Source organism: Pongo abelii, chromosome 4 (assembly GCF_028885655.2).
Source record: "Pongo abelii isolate AG06213 chromosome 4, NHGRI_mPonAbe1-v2.0_pri, whole genome shotgun sequence".
NCBI classification, from domain to species: domain Eukaryota; kingdom Metazoa; phylum Chordata; class Mammalia; order Primates; family Hominidae; genus Pongo; species Pongo abelii.
Genome location: NC_071989.2, coordinates 22,866,231 through 22,889,916, shown reverse-complemented (window position 1 = coordinate 22,889,916; position 23,686 = coordinate 22,866,231). Strand labels below are relative to the sequence as shown.

At 35.9% G+C, this 23,686-nt stretch overlaps 1 protein-coding gene across 3 annotated transcripts in view; it reads left to right on the top strand.

Annotated features, from left to right (window-relative positions):
* The window catches only part of CDH12 (cadherin 12), a 1,137,115-nt gene that overhangs the window by 347,401 nt on the left and 766,028 nt on the right, over positions 1-23,686 (top strand). For all 3 annotated transcript variants that reach the window (NM_001131676.1, XM_024246642.2, XM_054555034.2), the window contains 1 exon segment: positions 5,945-6,039. The gene's annotated coding sequence lies outside the window, so the exon portion shown is untranslated.

Below are 23,686 nucleotides of genomic sequence, written 5' to 3'. Positions count from 1 at the left end.
AAATTTTGTGCTTTCAATATTTGTTTAAAGAAAACTTTTCCTATTTCATAAAAATTATGTATGTTGGCCAGGCATGGTGGCTCACGCCTGTAATCCCAGCACTTTGGGAGGCCGAGATGGGCAGATCACTTGAGGTCAGGAGTTCAAGATCAGCCTGGCCAACATGGTGAAACCCTGTCTGTACTAAAAATACAAAAATTAGCTGAGCATGGTGGTGGGTGTCTGTAATCCCAGCTACTCAGGAGGCTGAGGCAGGAGAATTGCTTAAACCCAGGAGGTGGAGGTTGCAGTGAGCTGAGACCATGCCCTTGCACTCCAGTCTAGGCGACAAGAGCAAAACTCTGTCTTGGAAAAAAAAAAAATTATATATGTCCTTGACTTTTAAACTGTTTCTTTTTCATGCATCTGAAATTATTTTTTATGTATGATATGATTAAAGAAATCTGTAACCAGCCCTATGTATTTGTGGAGCCTATGTTTTTGGATTCAACCAACCATAGATTGAACATAATTAGAAAGATAATTGTAACAATGAAAAATAATACAAATTAATATCAATATGACATGGCAATTATAAGTAATCTAGAGATGATTTAAAGTATACAGGAGATGTGCATAGGTTATATGCAAATAATATTCCTTTTTACATAAAGGACTTGAGCGTCTGTGGCTCTTGATACCTATGAGGGTCCTGGAACCAATCCCTTGTGGCTGCCTAAGGATGACTGTACTTTGATTTTGTGCATCTGCATGGTGGATTTTTCCTATTCCACTTATTTAAAAGTCTGTTCTTTTCCCACTGATTTAAGTGAAAAGTTCCTACATATTTATATGTATCATTTAGACTCTATGCCAATAACATACTTTTTTTCCATATTTTTATAACAATTTTTTTATATCGGATAGGGTAATTTTATCTTTCCAACAAAGTCTATGAACTTTTTGGGTTTTGTTCTTTCAAACGAATATTAGGATTAGCTATGGGTGGCCCATAAGACCACTTCTAGAGCAATATATATAGAGAAAGCATTTTTGGTCAAATTTGTTTGTTACGTGTTTGACATGCTCTTCTTATAGTTTACATTCCTTCCATTTTCTCTGAAGGCTTTAAATATGTATTATGTGTCTATGACAGATTATTCTGTTATTATTAGTTCTTAAGAAATAAATTTTCTCTTTATCGCTCCACTGAGTTTCATTGAGGGTGTATTGTGTTCTCTCACATTTTTTATTTTTATTTTTTTCCTTATTATGGAATCTAGGGTCTTATGTTGTGAAATAATCTCTTCAAGACATTTTGGTACTTGCTCTGCTGAGGTCCTACTGATTCTCCAGTGCTATACCATGCTTTATATTACTACTCTGGGTTGCATCCACCATATTATGTATTTGGGCAAATCTGGAGTTTACACACATCAGGCTCAAGCTTGCCCCTCTGCTTCTCAAGGTTAACTTCTTTCTATCTATGGCCACTCTTGAACAGCTGGTATTTGTGTAGCTTCCCGATATTGGTGGACAGAAGATTTTTGTGTTTGTTTCTTTTTCTTCTAATTCCCATTCCATGATGGGACTACTCATTCTACAAACTAGTTACATGTAAGCAGCTCATTATTAGTTCCTTCCTTCAAGCGACCCAAGATGCCTGAATTTCGTTAACAACGTTGGGAATTGAAGCCTTATGGAAGTCATTCATACCTTTATTTTTCTGTGAAAATTTCCTGGATCATCAGTTACCACTCCTCTGACTTTATTGCTAGTAGCTTGAGATTTATTTTTTCTTCCTGTCAAGGTCCCTTGAAAGTTAATGCCACCGAAAAGGTGTACTGTACCAGTAATCATACTTTATGAATGTAGTTTGCTTTTGACTTTAGAAAATATTTCCTTTAAAAACTTTTATGAGATTTGCTTAATTAAGCTCTTTCTAAAAATTATGTAGCCATAGTCTGACACTCTGTTTCTGTGGTTTTGTTCAGCTTGTCACACGTAATTGCAGGTTATCAGTCTGAAGGGAAAGAAATAGTTATTAGAGTTTCATTATTAAGTAACATCTATCCGTCTCTCTAAGCAAGTTAATTATATGCCTGTCCTAGGTTGTCTTAAACAATATTTTAAAACACCCTTTCATTGTGTGTATATATTTCTGTTGCCTTAGCCATACACACTGTCTAGTAGTGAGATAGAGTCATGAGGAAGTTGTTTTATTAGAGTAATTTTTTTTCTCCCATATGGAAAGGGATAGGAAGTAGATCTATAAGTTGGTTGTCAATGAAAATATTTGTAAAATATTTGAAGAGATTTATTCTGAGCCAAATGTGAGTGACCATGGCCTGTGACACAGCCCTCAGGAAGTCCCGAGACTATGTGCCGAAGGTGGTCGGGGTACAGCTTGGTTTTATACATTTCAAGGAGGCATGAGACATCAATTAAATACATGTAAGAAATATATTGGTTTGGTCCAGAAAGGTGGCACAACTCAAAGCTGTGGGGCGGGAGGGGGTGGTTTCCAGGCTATAGGTAAATTTAAACATTTTCTGGTTGACAGTTAGTTGAGTTTGTCTAAAGACCTGGGATCCATAGAAAGGAAATGTTCAAGTTAAGATCAAAGATTGTGGAGACCAAGGTTCTTTTGAGGTCTTATAGTGGCTGCCCTTAGAGACAATAGATGACAATTGTTTCCTATTCAGATCTTTAAAAGGTGCTAGACTTTTAGTTAACCTCTTTAGGATTGGGAAGGCCTGGAAGAAAAAGATCTACCTATGTTAATAGAAATTCTTTACAGATGCAAATTGTTCACCAGGAAGGACAGCTTTGCAGGGCCATTTCAAGATATGGCAAAGAAACATGTTTTGGGTAAAATATTTTCATTTTCTTCCTTGTCTCCTAATGTTATGCCTGAGTCAGGTTGGAAAGTAAGTCACCATATATAGGGTTAAATAAAACCCATCTGTTGAGAATTGATGGTTTGTAGGGGATGACTCTCCAGACCCCTTAGATAGGAATTTGGGCAAGATAAAAAAATCAGAGCTTAATCCTCATGATCTATGGTAGGCTGGAAAATGACTTCCCAAAGACAGCCATGTTCTAATTCATAGAACCTTTGAATGTTAACCTATATGACAAGAAAGGGTCTTTGCAGCTGTGATTAAATAAGGATCTTAAAATAAGGAGATTATCCTGTATTAGCTGAATAGGCCCAAATTATAAACACACACATTCTTAAAAATGAGAGGCAGAAGATTTGATTACACAGAGGAAAAGGCAACATAAAGGAGGAGAAAGAAATTTGAGGATGTTAGCGTTGCATATTGAAAATGGCCACAAGGCAAGGCACTATGGCAGTCACCAGAAGCTGGAAGAGGCGAGAAATGGATTTTCCCCTAGACCCTCTGAAGGGATGGCAGCGCCGTGACAGCTTGATTTCATCTCAGTCTTTTATTGATTTCAGAATTCTGACCTCCAAAACTGTGAGAGGATAGGTTTCTGTTGCTTTAAGCCACTACATTTATGGTAATTACTTGTCACAGCCACAGGAAACCGATACAGATGTTATTACATTTTAACCAAAATATCTAATATAGATGAAGGGAATGAAATGGCTTAGAATTTCTTGGAAGTTTATGTCTCACTTTAATGTTTTTTAAACCTAAAGATTTTGTTTGACAAGGAAACCTTTATTAGTTATCAGAATAACAGAATGATAAAATGAGTTGGTTTTTTTACTTTCCAAAAATAAGTTATCCCATATGGATTATTAGTCTACCTTGTTACTATCTGTATTTTCTACTAAACTTTGGTAATAAAAATGATAAACATTTATATATTCTGATTATCATTTCGCTGTAATGATTAACATGTACATTAATTATAATTATTTTATAATTTCATTAAAAATTACATTTTTCGCATAGGTATAATTGAGCTAACTCAGACTTTTTGTCTTAAAAAATGAATTATATGAAAACACGGTCATAGTAATAGGATGCCTCAATAGAAGAAAATATATTAGATCTTATAAAGCAGTATATATCTCCTCAAGTCCTTTTTATTGTTGCAATCTATGGCATTTGGTGAAAAAACCATCAGGTAGCTGTGGTTGTATGCACACGGTATTAAAAGCTACTTTTCTTTTTCAAGCATAAAGAGCTTTAGTAGAAATGAATGAAAATAAATGTCCATGGACGTTCTTAATGATTCTTCAGAATCAGGCATCATGAACATGTCCACTTGTGTGGACGTCTTTATAAGAATCACTCTTGATATATTACTCAGAGAGGAGCATTTCATAAAGAAATGAAAAATGTGGTTTTAAAATATACCGTATTATACCCAAAATGCTCTTTATTTAATATAGATTAAGGAAGTTGAAGTTATCAGCCTGAAGTTAACAATATGAAGCTGAAGAGTTGAAGTTACCAGTATGAAATAATGTTATCTAATTATAGATACAGATTGAAGTTGTCAGTATGAAATAATGTTATCTAATTATAGATACAGACTGATAGATATAGGGACAGTTATGGATGTCTGCATACACACGTTAATATAAATACATAAATTTCCTAGCTCAGTTCACTGAGAGGGCTTAGAAGAAATGGCACCCCAGTGGCAAGGAACCGTAACTAGTGGTCAGATCTTGGTTTCTCACCATTCTCTGATAAAAGGAACCAGAATCATTGAAAAAAAAGGCTGAGTCTAGGTCTGAGGCAAGAAGATTATAACATTTATAGTACGCATTTTGAAATTAACACGGACTATCTTATCATGCCAGGACTTAAGGAAGTACTCACTAAACAAACCAATATGGTATGTCAAAAAAGACATAGAGGCTAATTGAAAGAGCTCATGAAGGCCAAAGCTAAAACAATTAGACCAAGAAAATAAACAGTGTAGTATTGTATTATAACATGAAATACAAAATAAATATCCATGAGATTACACTGATACATATAAATTACTGAATGAATGAATGAATGAAGGAATGAGTGAATACACAAACAAGGAAACAAACAAATGGGGAGAATAGGTAAATTTCTCTCATAAAATTTCAAATAATTTGTGTCATTTTCCTCTCCAGCAGATGGAGCTTAACTCTCTATCCCTTGACTGTGGGCTGCTTTTAGTGACTTGCTTTCAAACAGTACAGTATGGAAAGGAGGAACAAAAGGTACTTTATAGTACCAAATGGTGGCAAACAGTACCCCAGTCAGCTGATCAAAATCTGTGTAAACAGAAATAAGTACCCCAGTCAGCTGATCAAGATCTGCATCAACAGCAATAAGGACCCCAGTCAGCTGACCAAGATCTGTCTCAACTGTAATAAGTACTCCAGTCAGCTGATCAAGATCTGTGTCAACAGTAATAAGTCATGCTGATGACACACATACCCTTGATATGAAGTGACGAAAATGATACTTTATGGTCTTCCTCCCAAAAAACCATAACCCCAGTCTAATCATGAGAAATATATCGCCAAATTCCAACCGAAGGACATTTTATAAGTGTCTGACCATTGCTTTTCAAAACGTTCAAGGTCATCAAAAACAAGGAAAGTCTAAGAAACTATCACTGCCGTGAGGAGGCCAAGGGGACATGACAAGGCAATGTGATATCCTGGAATAGAAAAATGACATTAGGAGAAAAACTAGTGAACTCAGAATAATGTATCAATATTGGTTCATTTGGATCCATCTATCACAATGTATCACTATCTATCACAGTGTATCAAAAGCAGCATTGTAAGTACATTGTACATATATCAAAAGTACATTGACAAATGCACTTATAATTATAACATAAGATATTAGCAATTGTGATAATCAGATGTGAGGTATACAGGAACTCTATACCATCTTTGCAACTTTTAAGAAAATGTAAAAATATTCTAAAATAAATGTTTATTAGAAAAGATAGTTAACATTCTGACTGTATATGTTTGTCTTTCCAGCTTTGTTACCTAACAGCTTGGCTCTTTCGGGGAATATAGACAAGCTGGAACCCAGGAGCAGTTGGGAGTTTTAAAGAATGCCAGCCTTCTTAAAGGTAGGTAAAAAAAATCTTATCAAGATATATGCTTTTACCTTCTTAATTAATACCTGAAAACACAAATCCTATTTAAAACTTCTTTACTTAAAAAAATTTTATTAAAAATCAAAATATTCAAATATTTATGTATTTACAGGGAGCTGACATAAACACAGCAAAATCATGAAACTTGAAGTAACCAGTTATTTCTACATTTTTTAGAATATAGGATTCTTTATTTTTATAATTCTTTATTTTTTAGCTTCTTTGTTGTATTTTTCCTCACAGTTTCAATTTACATGCAGATTTGAGAGGATCTAATGGCTATGTGCCTCCTGAAAACAGAAAGTGATTTCCACCTTTTATATTCTATTTTTATGACACTTTGCCTAGTCCCTCATAATTATCGGGTATTATGTTTGTTAAATTGGATATGTCTCATTTCAAAGGCAAACCTCTGTTGAAACTCTCACATAGGAAACAGAGGTAAAGTCATAAATTTTCTCATCTTTACGAATACTGATATGGCACAATCTCGTTCAATTGTTTCTTGCACTGGCAATTGTAATCTGCTTTTCCTTTGCTGATGGTAGGAATCTAAACACTGAGATTTAGACAGTTACAGTTCACCTTCACAGACATAGTAATTAAAGTGCTGCTTTGACACTCCCCACTTGGTAATGGGAGAATCTGCTCTTACTTAGGCTGTAGTCAAAACAAGCTTGATATTCTCAGTTCTAATCAGTGATCAGTTGAGATTAACCACTGATATAACAACTCAGAAAGACAAGGTTGAAGAGATAAGGCAGATGTGTAATTAAACTAATGTGGCTTTGTGAATCTTCCTGTGATGTTTGTTCAAACTCTCTGTGCATGCCCATATTTCTGAAATAGAAAGATGAAGACTTTTCTTTTTCTTTCTCATGATCCTTTTATGAGATTAACTTATTCAGTAAAGGTTAGGCTTTAGTGTAGTTTTAAAACATTAACAATTAATTTCAACTATCAGATTTGAGGAAAAAAAACTTTAGATTAAAAATGTAAGATTGTAAGATTGAAATAGAATGAACCATTTAATATCTCAACTATTAATAATTCCTCTTCCCTATGGTCATCTCTTTTATCTATCAATTTGTTCTCATCAATATTCAAAATTTCTATGTAGAAAATTGCTTACCTTTTCTTTGTGAAATTTTTGCATTTTTTGTAGAAAATTTTAATTAATTTGTAAATCTCTAATCTTGGATAATTTTGGTTTGGGGTTTCAGTCCAGATCTTTTATTTATAGAATTAGAGAAGTGAACACTTTGAATTTAATTCCTATAAAAGGCAACTCCATATTCTTAAATATCCATGATTATATCAACCTCAGTATTATCTGTAATACCAATATGAATAATGAAAAATTAATACTAAGCCATTCCAATGATAAATGCAGCACTTTCTCTCCTTTTCTTTAAAGCATAACAGAGCATTAAAACATCCAAAGGCCCAGATAAATGAGAAGAGACTCATACTCTTCCCAAATGTCCTTTGGTTCACTCTGTGCTATAAACAACGATAAGAAGCAATAAAAATAGTTTGATATTTGTTTAACATACAACTACTTTAAAGATAATAACTTGAGAAAGGGTAAAGAAATTGGCATGTTCATTTGTTTTTAATTAGAGTTGAATTCATATTGATGCAGAAGGCATTTGAGGAGAATGGCTTGAAATTATTTTCTTTGTAATGTGAGGATTTTCATAAATGCTACATAAGCAAATAGAGCTGAGAATAATCTCAGTGGAATGCTATAACAAAATAGAGAGTGATAATCAAGAACAATGAATATATAGATTTCAAGTCATACTAACTGATTATTAACATTTCTTTATTAAGAAAGAAATTTTTCTTTTATCAATTTAACTTTGAATAGAGTAATGCTCTGGAGCCTGTTTATGATGTTACCACCCCCTTTTATAATTTTGTTTTTCAACAGTCACATAGAGTAGTGTATTATTTCTTTAATATTTTGCAAAACTTACTGTCATTCTATTCATTTCTCACTGATATTCATGTTTACTTAAGTAATTATATGAATTTATTATAAATCATGCAAAAAAATAAAGGGAAAGAGAAAGGAAATAAATCTTTCTTCTTTCATATGGTTAGATGAGCATTCTTTGATCATTTATAGAATACTTTCTTGTTCCAATATGAAAAATATGGTTGAAGCTGGCATTTTTTTTCTTCCTGTAGTAGTTGGAAAGAGTAGGGAAAATGCAGCCAAAGGACATTTGAACTAGACTATAAAGAGAAATAGATAAAAATATGTAAAGAAGAGGATATAGATGTATAAAAGGCACAAAGATATATGATATCATTTCATATGTGGTGAATTTAAAGCCATTTGAGGAGTTAGAGAATGAAATGTGTGTCAAATATGGGAATAGCTGGCAGATAAATCCAGAAGAATAGGCTTAGATGATGAAGAAACTTTAATGAAATGAAAAATATGTCTGGGCTTGGGGCTTTATCTTTTATAGGATGTGGAGCTGTGTTTTGTTGTTTTAGTTGGTTTGCTTTTGACCGTAGAAGAATAACCTGATGTGGGGATTTTGTGTGTGTGTGTGTCTGTGTGTGTGTGTGTGTGTGTGTGTGTAAAGAAGATGACTGCTGGCAATAGACTGAGAGATTATATATATCAGATCTTTTGGGAGCACCAATTCAATTCTCTTTCCATCTATCCTGTATAATTTCTTAGGAAATTAAATAACTATTCAAAAATAATTTATTTCAAGATATGTTTAAATAGTTTAGGGTTTTAACTAATGTATTAGTGTGTTCTCACACTGCTAATAAAAACGTACCTGAGACTGGGTAATTTATAAAGAAAAAGAGGTTTAATGGACTCATAGCTCCACATGGCTGGGGAGGCTGCACCATCATAGTGGAAGGCAAAGGAGGAGCAAAGGCACATCTTACATGGCAGCAGGCAAGAGAGTATATTCAGGGGAATGTCCCTTTATAAAACCACCAGATCTCATGAGACTTATTCATTGTCATAAGAACAGCATGGGAAAGACCCACCCCATGATTCAATTACCTCCCACTGGGTCCCTCCTATAACATGTGGGAGTTATGGGAACTACAACTCAAGATGAAATTTGGATGGGGACACAAGCCAAACTGTATCAACTAAGTAGAATACTTCAAGATTCCACTAATCCCTTATTTTATGAAGATGAGGATGCAAAGAGTGTCGACAAATGGAAAGTTTTGGAAGTGAGCTTTTCACTGACACAGAGGCAAACAAATTTAGGATCTATCTTTAAAAAAGCAAGTCTTTAGGGCATTGGTATGAATATCAGGTCCTGATACTCAGAAAACATTGCCTTTCGGCAGTGATGAGGTGAAACAGAAACTGATGGAAACACGGAGAGAACAGCAGATCTGCTCAGCCAGGAGTGGATTTGAGTATTTCTTTAGTCTTCGCTGTGTCCTGCTGAGTTGACAATAGGGTTCAAAAAATGAATTGCAGAGCCATCTGTTTTTTTTTTTTAAATATACTTTGTAAGGCATAACTAAAAATCATTTGGTAAATTTTGTTCATGTGATTTTCCCTGACAGGTTATTGTTAGAGTTGCAATTAGCACATCTGAAGAAGATAAATGCAGGGATATTTCTAATTTTGGTAATTGTCAAAGGTTAATAATTTGAGACATGCCTGTTAGGATTTCACAATGGACTTGTCACTGGGAATTATGATTCATCATCTACACAGAATAACAAGGAGAGAAAAGAAAGGAAAAATACAGAAGCAATTGATTATTCTAACATAGACTCTACCAGACTTTTAATTCAGATGGAAGAGTTATTCCAATTACTCATGATTGCTTCAAGCCTTCAGATTATTCAAACAGGTTTACTACAAGTGAGACCAGCAGAAAAGAGTACATTAAAAAAGTATCCCAATCTTCCATGAATTATCCTTTATGTAATTTTCTATTTCTTTGCTTTGTGTTTAATTTAAATAGTCATAGATCAGATCACAAGATGCTCTTAAAATCATTCACACTCAAGAGACACAAAGGTCATTTACATGCATTTTATTCCATGGTGCATATTTTCAGTTAATCTTAAAGGTCACTTTCCTTCTGTGATTCTAAATATTCAATGCCTTAAATAAAGATGAAAGATATAAATAAATAGGGGATCTTTTTTTTCTTTCTGCCTTTAAAGCTACCTTGTTATATTTCATGCTGCTTTGATTTTTTATGATAGGTCACAATCCAGGTTATTGTGCTATCATTCAAATTAGCTTAAAATGCCCTTAGTACAGAAGGAAGGAAATACATACATGTTCTTTGTCCTAATCAGAAAAAAAAAATTATACTGCAGGAGTGATGAAGAGAATTCTTGGTTATGGTCTGTGGGACAACAATCCATAATTTAGTTTGCAGATGTCTGTGTAATTTAAGCAGCATGCAGAACAACCACACAGTTGTAGCTGCTCTGGGGAAAGGATACCAAGAGGCTCATAAATCATGGTAAGGATTAAAAGCAATGAGCTTTCATCTTCTTAACCTCATAAGGGAGTATGGAAAAGCCAAGTGTCAGAACATACTGAGCATGGAATCTTTGTGCAGGGATCAAAGATGTCAGGTTTTTAAGGCCTCTCTCAATTAGCATTGACCTCTTATTTGCAAGTCAACAGAACATAATTTTAAAGTTGATTAAAAAGAGGCCCTTTCCATATCAAATTAAATTGAGGAAGTGATAAGATATGTTTCTGGGCCATAGTAAAAGTGGAGTCAAATTATATGGAAATGCTAATCATTTGCTTTGATTGAAATATGTTTCTTCTGGGGCAGTCTATGAAAAATGACCTTACAGATATCCAATCCATAACAACTGTCATGTTTAACTGAACATTTATAAATGGCTAAATGGAATGAGAAAATTCTAACTTCAAATAGTCAAGGAAGGGAAATAGAGACAGCTGGCTCTCTCCTATAACATTTAGTAAATAAATGGTCTGTTACTAATTGTTTATATTTGAAAAATTATCCTAATCAAAGGTCTTTGGATTCAAATGAGTAATTCATACACAGTGAGGCAAGTTTCATTTTGTGTTGAAGATAGAAACTTTAATCAAATTTTAAAGCTTTTGAAAAAGGCTAATCTGTTAATTTCCCCAGCATTCTTTTAAATCAGGTTCATGATATAACTAAATTTGCCAATTTTATAAGAATGCCAAGACAGTGCAGCAAATAAAAAAATCAGTTATTCAAGGACGATCATGAGCCTGTTAAGGAGACACAGATTCAGTTTCTGATTCTGCAGTTTAATATAAATATCCCCTGGCAATGATTATTTTTATGTAGTCAGTACATAATTATCTATTTTAGTTAAGGAGAACTGTAGTGTGGCTAATCCAGTGTGGCAGATAATTTTTTATATATATTTGGCATTGGAATCTATTTTTGTTCATATTTTTAAATGATTTCATCTGACTTTTGAGAAAGTCACACTGCCCTATCTTTGAAAACAGCCAGAATAACATGCCAGATACCGTAATTTGGGCTACTTCAACACTGGATATACCCTATTCTACATCCCATACTAGGGACGAATAACCATCTTTTCCATTTAGCAGGCAATAATATACTCCTTTAGTTCAAATATCTTTTTCTGCTACCACTTTTTCTTCCTGTGGAATGGGGATTAAGTATGTATTCTTTGACACAAGCTCATATAATGATTTTGAAGTATATCAACTTTGTTATATTGTATAGCGTTGCACTTCGTTTTCCTTGACCTGTTTTCTAACAAGACCGTGCTGCATTCCCCAGGAACCATTCTAGAGAAGGGAGATACAGAACTTAGGAACTCAGCCAGACTTTTCTGCCATATAAACTAACACTGATTACTAAGATAAATATATGGGGAAATGTACATTTTATTTCTGAACTAAAAGTAGAATAAATCACTTTTCTTGACTTCATAATAACCTCTGTCATTTAACCACACATTCATGGATATTTCAGAATCTACTAAAAATAGTAAAACTACCTTTTAAGAAGATCACACTGGGCTGAGCACGGTGGGTCTTGCCTATAATCCTAGCACTTTGGGAGGCCAAGGCAGGCGGATCACTTGAGGTCAGGATTTCAAAACCAGCACTGGCCAAAATGGTGAAACCCTGTCCCTACTAAAAATACAAAAACAAAAAAAAAATTAGCCGGGTATGGTAGCAGGTGCCTGTAATCCCAGGTACTTGGGAGGCTGAGGCAGGAGAATCACTTGAACCAGGGAGGCAGAGGTTGCAGTGAGCCAAGATCATGCCACTGCACTCCAGTCTGGGTGACAGGGCAAGACTATGTCACCAAAAAAAAGAAAAGAAACAGAAAAAGAAAAAGAAGAGCACACTATTTGTATCTATGTCTACTTATATAAATTATATAAATTATTTTTAATAATAATTATTAAATGAAAATAGTTTGATTTAATCATTATATAATGCATGCATGTATCTAACCATCATATTGTACCCTGTAAACTTATACAATTATTATGTGTCAATTAAAAATACAACTAAGAAAGACTTAAACATTGGCAGGCTAGATTTGAGAAATAATATTATATGTCAAATGTATATTTTTGGCATTCTTAAATGCTTTTGTATTTCAAATATGTTTGTAAACAGACATATTTGGGTGACATATTCTGGGTGACAGAGAGAAAAATAAGAGTTCACTTTGCCCCTTTCATTTTTTCTCCTTAATAGTTTTATCCCTAGTTTATATAAAATATCAATGGGGGATGGATTATAGACTCATGGATTAATTTACTCAAATATAGTGTTGAAAATTGTCTCTATATTATTTTCTGTCAAGGATTCTTCTCTGGGTTGTGGATAAATTTATTAAAAAATCATTAAATGTTATTAACCATGTTGGTGTTTACATTCTAGTGAGGAGAATACAAACAAGTAATTAAATTATATAATATTTAAATTATGTATAAATAAGTTTATAGAAAATGATAAATGCTATGCAGAAAATTAGCTGGGAAGAGTGCCAGGAAGTTTCTGTGTTATACAGAGAAGGGGAAATGGTAGTTTGCAAATTCTGAAAATATGTTTCAAGAATATCTTCCTGATAAAATAACATTTGAAATGACTTGAAATAGATATGGGAGCAAAGCTTGAAAGTGTCTGAAGAAGAGCTTTCCAAATTAAATCACAAATTTCAAGTCGCCAAGGTAAGAGCTATTCAAAAACCAACAAGAAGGCCAGTGTGATGGAAACTTGGAGAGAGTGGAGAAAGATTATAGAAGAGGTTCAGTTGGGCACGGTGGCTCACACTGGCTCACGCCTGTAATCCCAGCACTTTGGGAGGCCGAGTTGGGTGGATCACTTGAGGTCAGGAGTTCGAGACCAGCCTAGCCAACATGGTGAAACCCCGTCTCTACTAAAAATACAAAAATTATCCTGGTGTGGAGGCACATGTCTGTAATTCCAGCCACTTAGGAGGCTGAGGCAAGAGAATTGCTTGAACCTCAGAGGCTGAGCTTGCAATGAGCCGAGATCACACCCCTGCATTCCGGCCTAGGTGACAGAGCCAGATTACATCTGGAAAAAAAAAAAAAAAAAAAAAAAAAGAAGAGATTCGACAGGCAGTGGGGCCTTGAGGGCCCTGGAAGGACCTTGATGGTTTTATCTTTTCAGAGGACTTCTCTGGCTGATGTGTTGATCGTGCACTATAGAGGCCCAGGGGTGGAATTAGGAAGCTCCTTTTTAGGCAAGTACAACAAACTGGTGAGCAATGATACTAGGTGGGAACAGAGATACAGTGGAACAAAGGGTGAGCAAAGGAAGGAAGGTTGAGACAAGATAATTGGTGATGTATTATATATGCAGTGTGAGAAAATGAGAAAGATCCAAGGTGAATTCATGGTATCTGGCCTGAGCAATGGGAATATAGCTTTGCCATTAACTGAACAAATGAAGTCTGAGCTGCCTTTAGCCAACTAAGGAGAAATGTTGACTAGGAAATTTGATATATTCATACAAAATTCAGGATTGAATTCATCCTAGTAGATATGTTGTATCATATTGACTAAGATTTGTTTAATTAAACAAACACATCACACTTTCTATGTCAGGCATTATTCTATGATTTTAGTATGTATTATGTTGTTTAATTAATTCTTATTATGAGAATTAATTCATACAATTCTTATTATGAGAAAGGCACTATTAACATTATGTTCATTTAGCAGATGAGAAAATGATGCTAAAAGTCTAAGGTAATATTTTCCAAGATCACACAGCTGGTAAGTGGCAGAATTGTGAGTCAGACCCAGGCCCAAAGAATGATTTTACCCAACTTGACCCAGGATTTGATTACTAATGCAACAAGTTCAGACAATAATAGATATCCAAGAACTAGGCTCGGGGGCATGGGAGTGAAAAACATCAGAGGAATGAAGAAAAATAAAAAGAGCAAAAAAAGTGGTCAGTGCAGGGGGAAGACAAGAAGTGTGGTGTTCTGAAATTAAATGAAGGAAGCCTTTCAACTGGGTCAATTTCTGCTGATGAATCTTAAAAGATCAAGACTGAGCACAGACGATTGGAATCACAATGTGGATCCCATTGTTTATGTTGACAACAGCAGTGTTGATGGATTGCTGAGCAAAAATTTTGATGAGAGCTATGAAAACAAAATAAAGACAGAATTAATTTTCAAGATCAAGGCAGAAGCTTGAAAGGAATTGCTGAGAAAGATTTATTTGGAATTTTTGTGCTATTTTAAAGCAAAGACATACTTATGGTTCCTAGTTCCAAATTCACAAAAACAATTTGTCATACACATTTCAAATGACCAAGGAGAGATTATAACAAAGTGACATAGATCAAAATCCATCTACATTATGTTGCAACATTTTCCCCAGAACATGTAAACTTAGACCCCCTCCAACAAAATTCTTAATTTTTATGTCATCAAAATTAGAATTAAATGGGTGATTCACCGTGTTACTAACAAAGTAGTGTTGACTCCTTTGGGCCTTTTAGGGTTGCCTAGACAGTTTAGGTTGCAGTGCTTAGCTGTGTTGGATATGTCACCAAACTGTAGAAGTGCCAAGCACAGAATTCATGTTGAATGGCCTAGTTTCCAATTCAGCTTAGACATTTATCAGTAGTGACAAGTTACTTAACCTCTCCATTTCCCATTTCTTTCACCTACAGCATGCAATAATATAGGTCCAAGAATAGTGTGCGTCTAATAGGGTCGTTTATAAGGATTATGTGGTTCATATTTGTATATGCTATTTCCGAAAGTTAGAACAGTGCCTGGTCTATAATAAACCAGTTTAAGTGGTTTGTAAAAAAGTAAGTTCCTATTTCTGCTTTCCTCTAGAATTTTCAAGGAGTGGAATGTTCCCCCTCTTTTATGTTTTCCCGATGTCAAAATTCATGGATCCCCTTCCTCTTCAAGAAAGCTAACTCACATTGCAAATATTTAAGAGCGTCATACTCAGTTAATATTTCTTCTCATAGATATCACTGCATTCTTAGTGGTTATATGTTGTAAAGTTTATTTTTTCTTATATTTCTAAATTTGTTTTTTACGCTGTGAATTACTTCCCATTGATTGAATGAAATGTCTTAAATGAATATCTATTTCTGGCATATATGTATATGCATACATACATATATATATTTATGTGTGTGTGTGTGTGTATATATATCTTCCAACTTGTCAGACTCTTTTCATGTTTCATACACCGTAGCAAGACATCCCTCCCATATGGAAGCTGCTACTGAAACTCGACAGACATAAGGTCCTTGGATACAATAAATCATGTGTAAAGAACACATTTAGCCCCATCACCTTGTTAATTGAATTTATAACTAAAAACATTCCAATTTTCTCACTTTTAATAATATTTTTCCCAGTCATAAATAGCCTCATAACATCATCAATGTTCAAAAATTCTCAATGAACGTCTTTAAGGAATGTTTCTGTGAAGAGTGGTAGGATCCTTTAGTTTTTTGCTGCATATGATGAGGCAGATGGAGAAATTCAGTTTTTAAGCATGATATTTATTCCATTTTTTCATATTGTTTGAAATTCATTTTTCCTTTTGCCCCGAGGGATGCCTGCCATCTAAGCACATGTTTGAAACCAGATAGAAAGCATATGTCCTGTATACCCCTGGGGTCTGACAGAAGGGGTGAAATATAGGATAACTGCTTCTTCAATTGTGCAAAAAGGAGTTTTTGTTGTTATTGTTGTTTTGCAAATGGTATTTCTTCAGAAGTGTAAGATGCTGTGTTGTAGCCTTTCGACAGTTTAATTGTCGTCTCATTTTCTTTCAAAATTATATGAGTCTTCTTAACGATAGGGAATATTAAAGCTAGGCATGAAACATCCGGGGTATCACTATGCCTTAAATCGAATTCTCCAACCTCATCACAGAGCGCTCCTTGTGTTTGCTGAGCAGCATAAGGTAATTCTAGTGATAAACTTGCACTAACCTTGTGTCTCACAGGCTCTTCATGGGATGGTCTTTGTTTTTCCAGCTTTTATTAGAGCCACTGCCTCACCTGGTAGAGTAAGTCCTCACTTAACATCATCAATAGTTCTTGGAAACTGCAACTTTATTCAAAATGCCATCTAATGAAACCAGTTTTACCATACGCTACTTGATATAAACAAGATGTAAGTTCCTGGGGCAGATTTCTGGTCACAAGAACATCACAAAACTTCAAAATAAAGATCAAAACACTTCTTATATTAGACATTGAAATACATGTGAGTTATATATACATTTAAGAGAGATGAATAAATGTAAATAAAGTAACTATTTACCCAATCATTTCAGTTCAGGGTTGTGGATGGCAGGAGCCTGCCTGCAGCTCAGAGTGAAAGGCAGGAACCCGCCCCAGACAGGGCACTGTTCCATTGTAGGGCATACTCACACCCACATCCACACCCACTCACACCAGGACAGTTTAGACACACCGAATCACCTAATGTGCACAGCTTTGGGATGAAGGAGGAAACCAGAAGACTTGGGGGGAAATCCCACGCCAATCTGGGGAGAACACGCAAACTCTGCACAGACGGTGGCCCTGGCTGAGGTTCGACATTTTTTAGTCTCATCAATATTACTGTGAAACAATGTTGAACAAAAGGTGTTTTCTGAGGACTTAACTGTACACCATGCTAGACCATATACACTACAAAACTTTCAACTTCTCAACCACAGCCTTCCCAATTCGTGGGGGTTTCACATGATCGCACTCTGCCCAGAACACCTGTCTCCTCTTATCTGATCACCTGAACACTGCCTCCCCCAACCCTGGACCATCCCACTGCCAACAGCTTGTCCACTCATCCTAGAACCTGTGTCAGATTCCTTTTGTTTCGACCATCCCGTCACATTGTTTATTGCCTGTTTAGTTATCTGTATCTAAGATTACATTGCACGCTTGCTTCCAGGTCCCATGGTCTCATCTCAGGCCCTGTGGCCTACTCTGCCCAATGGCCCATTCTCAGTTCAGTGTATTCCTGTCTCTCTGTCCTTCTTTCAAGTACCCAGCCTTTCCCCCCATCTCACAGTATCCATAAACTTTTCCATCTTTCATGGAATGGCTTTCTCCCCTTTTATTCATAATTACCTGGAAAAATTTTACCCAACTTTCAGATCATCTCAATGGATACTTTTTAAAGGAAAAAGTAAGGACAAAAAAAATTAAAAAAAAAAAAACCAAAAAAACGATTTTTGAAATAGTGCATGCTCCCTGTCCTCTAAAGCTATTTTCAGTACCAAGTAGAATGCCTAGCATGTATCTAAGCATGCATGAAATTTATTATATTCATTTATCTAGTGATTCATTCATTTATTCAAAAAAGTTTTCTCAATATTTTTCATGCACCTATTTGAGTGACTTGGTAGAGACTTCAACAAACCCAATATGTTTCTGCGCCCCTGGAGTTCACATTGCAGTTGAGGGTGACAGAAAATCAACAAATGAATTATTAATTTATAATATATGATTAAGGACTAATAATGCGCAATAAAGCCAATCAAGCAAGTTGATGTGTTAAAGGCACACTGGAAGTTTGATTCAGATTGGTGGTCAGAAAAGCTGCCTCTGACTTGAAGCCATTTAAGCCAAGATATGAGTAACTGAGAGGAATCCACGACGAGATCATGTGAGAGAAGAATTTACAATGGGAAGTAAAAACGAGTAGAGGGGACACCCAGGAGGGATAAGTTTGGCGTATTTGTGGAACAAAAGTGAACACCACCGTGGCTGCAGTGGGCAAACAGAGAGAGATTGAGAAAGGATATGATGTCTGATAAGTTGTCTGGAACCAAATCTTTCGGGTCTTTTTGGCTGTGTTTGGATCCACAGAAGTTTGGATCTTCTGTGTGCGATCGGTGGTCTTCAGAGTGGACTGAGCAAGGAAATGGCATGATTATAAAACAAAAAAATAATTGATGACCTCAAGAGAGCAGAGGAGAAAAAACTTATTCCCACACAGGGGTGTGGGAATGCTATCTGGAAGGAGCCAGCCATTGAGACAGATCTTAAAGAGTGAGCAATATTCTGCAAATAAAGTCAATATAACAACTGCATATTCATAGAGGAATGAATAAACAAAAGAAGTTTTAGAAAATGAAAAATCAGGCTAGACGCAGTGGCTCACTCCTGTAATCCCAGCACTTTGGGAGGCTGAGGCATGTGGATCACCCAAGGTCAGGAGTTTGCGACCAGCCTGACCAACATGATGAAACCCCATCTCTACTAAAAATACAAAATTAGCTGGGCACGTTGGTGTATGCCTGTAATCCCAGCTACTCAGGAGGTTGAGGCAGGAGAATCACTTGACCCCGGGTGGCAGAGGTTGCAGTGAGCCGAAGTCATACCATTGCACTCCTGCCTGGGTGACAGAGCAAGACTCTGTCTCAAAAAAAAAAAAAAAAATCATTTTTAGTAGGAGACTGTAGGCGTGGAGTGTGGTATTTGTCTAGAAAGAAGTCTGGGAAGGGAGACTGGAAAGTCCTGCTGTTTTCTTACTGGTTATCTCTGCTGTAGGGTACCTGTCCTGCAGCTTCTCTTTTGCACATCCTACATACTGAATTCTGGAGGTGAGAAGGAAATGTTCTCCAGGGCGTTGTTATCTGTGCTTCTGCCAGGCTGTCTCTTGGCCATGGCTTCTGATTATCAAGAATGTCAACTGTTATGGGCTGAATTTTGTGTCCTCAAAATTCGTATGCTAAAGTCCTAACTCCCATTACCTCAGAATGTCACTGGAAATAAGATATTTAAAAGAAGCAATTAATTGAAAATGAGGTCATTATAAGTGAGCCCTAATCCAATGTGATTAATGTCCCATAAGAAGAGGACATTTGGCCACAGACACAAAGAGAAGACAATGTGAAGACAGAGGAGAAGACGGTCATCTACAAACCAAACAGAGAAGTCGAACAGCCCTTTGCTCAGAGCTGTCAGAGCTGCAAATACTTTGATTTTGGAATTCTAGACTCTAAAACTGTGAGACAATAATAGTCTATTGTTTAAGCCAAGCTTGTCCAACCCACAGCCCACAGCCAGTGGCCCAGGATGGCTTTGAGTGTGGTCCAACACAAATTTGTAAACTTTCTTAAAACATTATGTTTTTGTTGTTGTTGTTTTTGTTTTGTTTTGTTTTTTCGCTCATTAGCTGTCCTTAGTGTTGGTGTATTTTCTGTGTGGTCCAAGTCAATTCTTCTTCCAGTGTGGCCCAGGGATGCTGACAGATTGGACACCCCTAAAAGCCATCTAGTCTTTGATACATTGTTATGGCAATCCTAGTTAACTAATAGATCATCCCATGAATTTTTGTAACATACAACCATTTGTCTACTTAAATGGAATCCAAATAAAGAAAATGTGGTATATGCATATCATGGAATACAACACAGCTATAAACAACTCAGTTAGGATAATGGCCTCCAGTTGCAACCATATGCTTTGCAGCAACATGAATGCAACTGGAGGCCATTATCCTAATTGAGTTATTGCAGAAACAGAAAACCAAATACCACATGTTGTCACTCATAAGCAGGAACTAAACATAGGGTACACATAGGCACAAAGATGGGAACAATAAATGTTGGGGATTGTATTATAAAAGTAGGGAGAGGGGAAGGGGAGGAAGCATTACAAACTACCTATAAGCTAATATGTTCACTACTTGGGTGATGGGATCATTAGAAGCACAAACCTCAGCGTCGTGCAACTACGTAACAAACCTGCAAGTGGACCTCCTGAATCAAAAATTATAAACAAGCAAATAGAAATAAGGAAGTCTGAAAAATAAAATAAAATAAAAGGAATCTAGGCTGTCCTGTATGTAAAGGGAAGAAACCATTGGACAGAATTGTGCTTCCACCTCCCTGGCTGACAATGACAGTTCTTGACAAAGTGTTGACTGCATCTCTCAAAACCTGTAAGGCTGTGCAATTAAAGGCAAGAGTGTTAGTTCTCCCTACATTTTTACTATAAAAAGGAGATTTACTTATTAACCAAATAATGTTCATAGGAGCTAGTTAGTTGTGTGGGGTTTATTTAAAAAGTGTATATTTAGTAGAAGTAAGACAGCAAACTATGGCCATCCTCAGTTTTTTTTTTTTTTAACTGATTAAAGATCAGTAATCTTTAATTACTTCAATTCTAAAGTTGAGAAATTTGCAGAGGGCCATATATTTTTTTCATTTTCATCTATGGATTTTCTGTCTTTGTGAATTTTTTTCTTATGAATGGGGGATATTTATCAGCACTTTCTCTTTCTCAAGTCTCCTGTACTCTGATATGAAATGGCTTATTATGCAGGTATTTCCTGGTTTGATTAACCCATTACTGCTCAAGGCAATAAAGAGAAAGCAGAACTCTGTATCATCTAGATAAAACAGATTTCTTGGAATCAGTGTAGCAAAATTAGAATCAGTATGGAAAGAGTGCAAGGCAATATTATAAGAGAATAAAAACTAACTTTATGTGATGCTCATATTCTCTTTATTTCAGCTGGGCTCAACTCGAAATTAGTTGTGTTTTTCCTGTGAGTGATATGCATAATATCACATAAGAATATGGATGCTCTATGGTTTTAAATATTTTTCCAGCTATAATCAAAGGAAAAGGTGAAAACAATATATTTGTCACTATTGCTCTAGCCATTAAGATTGTATTACTTAAATCCAGTGGATGTATAATTTAAAATTATACCTTATCTTCCTCAATAGGCAAACTCACACACTATTAAAGAACAATATAAAAGTAGGACTTGTCATACATTTCCAAGAAAATGTTTCACTGTGGCTGGCTCACACCTGTAATCCCAGCATTTTGGGAGGCCGAGGCAGGATCTCACTTGAGCTGAGTAATTTGAGACCAGCCTGGGCAACTTAGGGAGACCTCATCTCTACAGAAAAATTTTAAAATTAGCTGGGCATATGCCTGTAGTTCCAGCTAATCCAGAGGCTGAGGAAGAAGGATTGCTTGAGCCAGGGAGGTCGAGGCTGCAATGAGCCGTATTTGTGCTCTAGCCTGGGCCACAGAAGGAGACCCTGCCTCAAAAAAAAAAAAAAAAGTTACATTGCACAAGGCATCACAAAGCAGTTTTAAAATCTTCAGTCTTTACATTTACAGCTATAAAATTGCAGCATATGTAGATAGTGTTTTTAATAAACGAATATCCAATTAAAACTTAAACTCCTTGAGATTATCTTTTGTAGCTATATCTTCAATACCAAAATTGCAAATGAAATCATGCCAACAGTAGAAAGATCATTTTAATTCTAATGTCATTCCATGGCAAAATAAAAAGTCGATAACTCAGTTATCAAATGGCCTTTATTTTTAAGATTTACAGGTTGGTGCGAAAGCGATTGCCGTTTTTTCCATTAAAAGTAATACCAAAAAACTGGCCGGGTGCAGTGGCTCAAGCCTGTAATCCCAGCACTTTGGGAGGCCGAGGCAGGTGGATCACGAGGTCAGGAGATCGAGACCATCCTGGCTAACATGGTGAAACCCCGTCCCTACTAAAGATACAAAAAATTAGCCAGGCGTGGTAGCAGGCGCCTGTAGTCCCAGCTACTCGGGAGGCTGAGGCAGGAGAATGGCATGAACCCAGTAGGTGGAGCTTGCAGTGAGCCGAGATTGTGCCACTGCACTCCAGCCTGGGCAACAGAGCGAGACTCCGTCTCAAAAAAAAAAAAAAAAAAAGTGATACCAAAAAACTGCAATTACTTTCACACCAACATAGTAATAGAAAAAAAAATGGCTGTCATAAGGGTACTGGGATTTTTTTTTAAAATCAGATAGAAATGACTATCATTAAGGAAGAAGTTTTCATTCACAGTTCCCTAGAAACAGGGCCATGCCATGCCACGTGGGACAACATAGGGAAGTACCAGTATTGGCCAGTAGATAGAGGGTGCAAGAGGCAAATGTGGCCAAATTAATCTTTATGGAAACCTTTGTGATTTCTGCAGGAGGGGCTGATGAGGCAGGGTAAGCAGGTTTAGGATGGGCTAGCTTGAAGAATTTCAGTGGGCTCTTGGAAATAGGGGCAGTTCTTTGTTGTCTGGTAGTTGGCCCTAGGATAATTAGGGTAGATGGATAGTGGCCCAGAGTTTGAGAGCCCAATAAAGAAGATGATTAGAGGTATGGTCTCTGGATTGGTTGGTTTGCATGTGAAAGGCACATTCTCAGGGAATTGTTGGCTATCTATTGGAATGAGCTAATCCTTTGAGGGGCAGTCCTTTCAGGATCAGTGAAGCCCCAAAATGTAAAAGCATTAGAATATGGGAAATAAAAGGCATAGTTAATAAAACTGCATTCACTTAACTTCCTTTACAAAATTGTAATTTTTTAAGATAGCCATGGCACTGGAAAAATAAAAACATTTAAATGATGGCAAGGTAAATTGACACCCACGGAAAAAATATTTCTTTTATTTTGCACTATTTTCTCCATAAATGGCCATCCATATATGGTTTAAATGATTAAGTCATTTTTGCTGCATTATTTAAAAGTAATGAAGGAAAAGCAGACAACGAATATTGGCAGATTTTGTTTGAAGACCTACTTGGCTGTCAGTTTCAGGACTTTTCTGTATGAGGTGTGTCAAATCATGTTAAACTGGAACACTACAATTGTACTTTTCTTTGTTACAAAGTACTTTCCTATGAGTTACACCATTCCCAATTCCAGAATATATTACATGACTTCTGCTTTTGCCATTAATACTTTACTGTGATGGATGTGGTATCAAAATAAGTTGTTAAAACCAATTGACATTTATATTATCAGACATGCCTGTTATATGAAATAAATATGATGGATTTACATAACTAGTCAAGCACATAATGTTGTTAAAAGTTAAATTTTAGTATGCAGAATTGCATACCAATATTAAGCACAGTTCTCAGTTGCTCACACATTGTTCTATGTTAGTGTGAGCTGTTTGTCTGGATATGGGTATGCATATTAAAACACATGCAGGTGGTAGGTTTTGCTAGCCCTGAGGTAAGTAGGTTTTGCTTTCTTCAATTTTGTACTGATTTTTTTGCCATTAGCCAATGAACAATGAATATTTTTGATATTGCATCTCTAATT